The sequence below is a fragment of the Electrona antarctica genome (assembly GCF_951216825.1).
Source record: "Electrona antarctica genome assembly, chromosome: 18".
NCBI classification, from domain to species: Eukaryota; Metazoa; Chordata; class Actinopteri; order Myctophiformes; family Myctophidae; genus Electrona; species Electrona antarctica.
In genome coordinates this window covers 17,109,964-17,116,269 of record NC_136799.1, presented here as the reverse complement: position 1 = coordinate 17,116,269, position 6,306 = coordinate 17,109,964, and positions in this window count along the sequence as shown.

The following is a 6,306-nucleotide window of genomic DNA, read 5'->3' as shown; positions in this document are numbered from 1 at the left end:
GTTTTCTAGTTAATAGTTGTTATTGACAACACATTGTGAGCTTGTAGATTGGCTATTTTAACTATTCAAATATGTTTTTCAAAAATAGCAAAACAAATCTTCTGTGTTTTATAACTCTGTGCGTGCGTGCGTGCGTGCGTGCGCACACACGCTGTGGCTCCATACTGTATGAATCCATAATGTACATTCATATTATTCATTCAGTGCATAGATAGATGATAGAATATCACAGTTCCCTCTCGAATAGATGTCAGCTCCACCACCGTGCTGCTGTACTGATAGACAGGATCCATGTACTGTTACACTCACTGTATTTAACACTGTTCTACAGCTAGACTCTCTCTCTCTCTCTCTCTCTCTCTCTCTCTCTCTGTCTCTCTCTCTCTCTCTCTCTCTGTCTCTCTCTGTGTCTCTCTCTGTGTCTCTCTCTCTCTCTCTGTCTCTCTCTCTCTCTGGGTAGTGATTTGAATGTAATTATTTTCAAATTAAAATTATAAAGATTAAATGAAGGAAAGGAAAAGAGAAACATCCAAAACAAATGCCTTCAAATGGAAAACAGTCTCCTCCCTCCTGGTCCTTTTTGGTACGCAGAGCGAGGGCAGAACCGTTCTCATTCACCCAAAGGAATTATCCTTGTTAACTTTCTAAGTGAAATCTTAGTAGTTAACAAAAATAGTACTGTCACTTTAAGACCATTTGAAAAAGCAAACAATGTAAATAGACCTCAATAGACCCAAATAGTAATTCAGAGGACTCTGAAATGAATAGACACGACACCAACACATGAAGGAAAGATCATTTGAGTGATTCTCAGTAAAATCATGTTGTAAAGATTCAGCGTCATACATATAGCCATAATCCATCGTTACAAAATCCCATTGTCTGAATAATGTCTCTATATAGCATTTTAAGATGTCACAGTTGTTGTATTGTTGTGATTGGTTGAGAATAGAGTTCATGTCCCGTGATGATGACAGATGATCCGGATGTAGCGATGGCCGATCCAGAGCTGGCCTAATCCTTTTGGCCAGCCGAGGGATGGTGTGCTCATTACACCATTATGGTGCAACCAGAGTATAGACTATATAGGCCATATGGAGATGTCATAACAATGTATATGGGACGGGCTGTGTGTTGACTCTCTTTTGTCCTAGCCAAGAACTAATGACCTCACTAAGCCGTTCACAGAATCTTGTAATTGTCTCCACCAGGCCGAAGGCATGGGGAGAGAGTATGTTTTGCACTCCGTCCGTGTGTGTGTGTGTGTGTGTGTCCGTCCGTCCGTCCTTCCTTCCTTCCGTCCGTCCGTTACCAGCTAATCTCCGGCACCGTTAACCCAGTCGATGCCAAACTTTGCACACACACTCCCTGGATGCCAACGATGAACCTCTGCCCCACATTTTCCAGAACGGCCTGTTATAGCGCCACCATGAGGCAGCTTTTCACATGTTTTACCTAAAAATGCACCGATCTGCGTGAAACGTTGCATGCACACTCCCTAGAGGCCAAGGACAAACCTTTGACCTGCATTTTCCGCATCTGCCTTTTATAGCGCCACCAGGAGGCCGACTTTTGTAAAACACATTTTTGGATATTACTCCTCCAGATTCTGTCCACAAATCTCACAAATCGTTACACATTATCTCTATGGTCATGTGCGCAAGTCGGATCTGTCCGATATTTCATATTCCATCCTAATTGGCTATAATTGGCTTTCACAGTTTGCAAGATTGTCCCGTTTTGAACAAAAGCCTCAAATCATGAACGCAGCGTGCAATTTACGTGAAATCTTTCACACATTTTCTTACTAGGCTGAGGAACATATCCCACCCTTTTCACATTGGCCTGTTATAGCGCCACCAACAGGTTGATTTTTGCAAAACACATTTTTGGAACAAAATGCCTCAAATCATCCAATTGCCATCAAAGGCGTATGAAGAAATGGCACCCTTTTCACATTGGCCTATTATAGCGCCACCAGGAGGCCACAACCACTTTTTCTAGTTTGTCTTGTTTTGCTTTTGTTCTTTTTTTTTCTGTTGTATTGTAGCTGAGGCTTCTGCCAACACTCCCTTTTGGTCAACAAAAAACCGAATACATTGTATAAGGTGTTTATTTTAAATGACCAATAAACTTGAACACATACATACATACATACATACATACATACATACATACATACATACATACATACATACATACATACATACATACATACATACATACATACATACATACAGAATGGTAGACCTGAGGCCTACCATACCATACCAGGCCTCAGGCCTGATGCCTGGTATGGTTTGGTATGGTTTTTTGTTGACCAAAAATTCATTTTTATTTAATGAATGAATGAATTTTATTTATATATCACACCTCCATATAAGCATATCTACACATATACATATATACACACATACATACATACATACAATCATACATACATACATACATACATACATACATACATACATACATACATACATACATACACATGTGTACATACATCCATACACACATACATATAAAACTGAAATTAGGAAAAACACTTGACATATAGATGTGTTTTTAAAAGCGGGCACTGTCTCCGCTTGCCTAAGAGTAAAGAGAGCCTACTGTCAGCTGTCCAAATATTATTAAATTCAATTTCAGAATGGTATACCTGAGGCCTACCATACCAGGCCTCAAGCCTGAGGCCTGAGGCCTATACCAGGCCTGAGGCCTACCATTGCGTGGCACATCTATGCACAAAATGTCTATGTTCACAGGCTTCTGTGTGCGGCCTAGAGGAGCAACTGAGCATGTGTAGAACCACTTCTTACACCTCTTCTTGTTTGGGAAACCCAGCCATTGTCTTGTTCATTGACATAGGCCAGGCTGGCTCTGTAGATGGACAGGGGACTGCATTCCCGTCACTGAGAGACCATCCATACTTAGTGAAGGAAGGGATGTCCCGCTTGGCAATGCACGTCCCTGCCAGGGATGAATGTCAACATAAACAGAGGAAATGCCAACAGAAACAGCAGAACAAAACCAAAATACAGCCAGAGTGATGTCTTTCTGCAAAGAAACACCCCAGAACAATAATATACTTAATAGAGGGAAATTATGGCTAAAATATTTATATATCTCTCGTGGTTAGAAGAAACCATGAGTTTGTATTTCTAGCTCATCTGGTTCAGAATTTAGAGCCAAACCCATTTCTGGGTGCTAGTATTGTGGTGGCCATATTGGATATCATGGAAACTTGCAATACAAAAACTGTTTGTATTCATATCATTGATCAACCTGTGAAGTTTCGTGGAAATATCCCTCAGTTAAAAATGTTGCCCTATTCACCCGCATTAGGCTAATGGGGGATAATATTGTGGCGGCCACATTAGATTTCCAGCAAATAAATTGACCGGTGTGTCCATATAGGTTGTGATTCTATTGGGTCATAGATATTATTTCTGGTGGACAACCTTTGACGTTATGGCAAATGCAGGTATCCAAAACAAGGCGTGGTTTGCCCCCTGTGTAATAGGATCTGACAGGAAATGTAATGTCTCATGTTTGCAGCCATTTTGACAATATGCAAACTCAAGAAAATATGTCCCTTCTGTGCCATGAATCTTAGCCAATTGCTTGTGTTTGCTAAAACAGTCAACAATCATGGTTGTTGCTAAGGCTTTCACTTAGAGCTCCATATATGGGATAACCTATAGTCCCATATATGGAGACAACGGCGATATCCAGAGCTGACATCAGATTAATGTAGAAACTCCAAAGATGGATATACACAGTGGTGACATCATCGTGACACTAGACTTGCACAACATAAAAGGCGGCTCCCAGCTTCTAAACCTCAGTTACCAAGCAACGCACATGGTATCTCCAACGATCCCAAATCCTCAGAATCTACAGCAGTCAAGCAAGACGCAGGATTCAGGATACAGCACATAGGACAAGACTCAAGACACCACACTCAAGACACAAGATCCAAGATCAAGAACATGTCAACACATACGAACCAAGGTGTCTGGCTTTACAACCCAAATACCTTGCATAGCTTTACGAAGACCACCATTCCAATTAGCGTCGTTAAACATCCCGGTTTAAGTTCGGATCGGACACCACTGCAGCGGGTCCTAGCCTAGACAACCAGCACTAGTTCGAGCTATTTAGTAATGGTAGAAATCATGGAAAAGCACTACTTCGGGTAGCCACCATCTTGTAAATATGCACAATAAGGGTCCAGACACACCCAATAATAAGAATAGGTATTCCATTGAGTATCTCATGGTCAGAAACCCCTAAATAGATACCAAGTTTGCGTTTCTAGCTCATCTGGTTCAGAAGTTCGAGCCAAACCTATTTTCTGGGTGCTAATATTGTGGCGGCCATATTGGATTTCATGGAAACTTTCAATGCAAAAAATGTTCATATTCATATTATTGATCAACCTGTGAAGTTTCGTGGAAATATCTCTGTTAAAAAAATTGCCCTATTCACCCCCCATTATAACTAATAGGGGCTAATATTGGGGCGGCCATATTGGACTTTCGCCCAACAATTGACCAGGTTGTCCATATAGGTTGTGATCCTAGTGGGTCATAGATATTATTTCTGGTGGACAACTTTGTATGTTATGACAAATGCAGGTCAACCCCCTTTGCCCCCTGGGTAAGTTATTAGTGCAGCCACACCCGGCAGCCAGCAAAAAGTTCTCAATGGGCCCAAAAATTAAGGGCTGGCACCTGGCATTTACCCTGAGTAGTCATATATGACTGATATTATTGCATCTGTTGCATCATAAGATGTGATGCATTGCATCTCCCGAGTCCCGCCATAACAACCATAGACTGTTTTATGTCAAGTACACAGGCGGATGCATGCACGCTCGCTTCTCGCCCTCAGGGCGTCTTACTGGTTTTATTAATACAATGTAGGACTAATGACATTATTGAGGGTAGCCCCTCCTATATTCAGCTATAGTGTCGATTTTTGTCCTAACACAAACATTAAATGCCATTCACAATGAAAGGAGAATTTAAGTCATGTGTCTGAGCAAAGACTAAATTCCCATTGACAATAAATGGATAATGTACGATGAAAAGAGCGCCCCTCACTTACACGGGTGTGATTTATTTTAAATCAGAAATGACTGTTTTTCTTTGCAGCTTGAGTGGCCCATTTTAGCTGAACATAAAAAAAATAAGTCGGCTAAGCAGTATACGTGATCATCAGCATTATACGTGATGAAGGCCACCATTGTTTTTTTTTATTGATTTGTCAACCTTATCATTGACAACTGAGATTGCTTTCACCTGGCATTTACCCTGAGTAGTCATATATTCACATTCAGTAGATCTCATGATCTTTTGTGGCCAGATGTAATTTCTTGGGGTTTAGTAGGACTATAGTAAATAATAAAAAAATAAATCGCTCTAAAATTTTGTAAAAAAATACATATTTAGCCCCATGCTCGAATGCCCCCGCCCCTGTGTCAAAAACCGCTAAAATCCCTAAAACGAAAGAAAGCAGCAAATGAAGAAAAATTAACACTCATCTTTTACTTTCTCTAATAACAACCTAAAACATGAACCTTGGTTGAAAAACACTAAAGTTGTCCTTTAAACATATTAAACAGTCAATTATAATCATATAAACCCAATTTAGTGTCATGCATTGCTTTTTCTCAGTTTCCCAGGCTAATTACCAAAACGTGGCCCAAATTGGCTGACATCCCCCTTTTTATAATTTTATCGACGGCACGGGTGAGCAGCCGACCGGCCGTCGATCCCAAATGACTCTGGACCACATCACGGTAGTGAAGAAGACAAGAAGTGGTGGAAACTGGAAAGGATAGTAGGATATACCAATAAACAAAAGAGGTATTAGCGCACGCTGCACACCAATAGTGAGGAGGTGCTGACCACGGGACGGGAGACAAACTTGTAAAGGAAGGAGAGGTTGCACGCAGCACAGCTCGTAGTCACGAATCACGATACAAAAAACTTCTATTAAATACCAACGTTTCGGCACCTGAGTGCCTTCTCTTCAGGGTATGAAAGAAAGGATACCAATTATGACAAAACGCAGGAGGAGAGGAGTGGAGTGGAGGAGGAGAGGAGAGGAGGAGAGGAGACTGGAGGGGCGGCGAATATAATCGCACAATACGCGTCGCATTTAGATGTGTACACTGTATAGGCAAACGCGAATAAATTCGCCGGGCAAATATTTCGCATTTTCGGATCGCTTATTCGCATCGCGTCGCTAATTCGCCAGTGTGTAATGACCTTAACTGAACAGTGCGAATGCGAACGA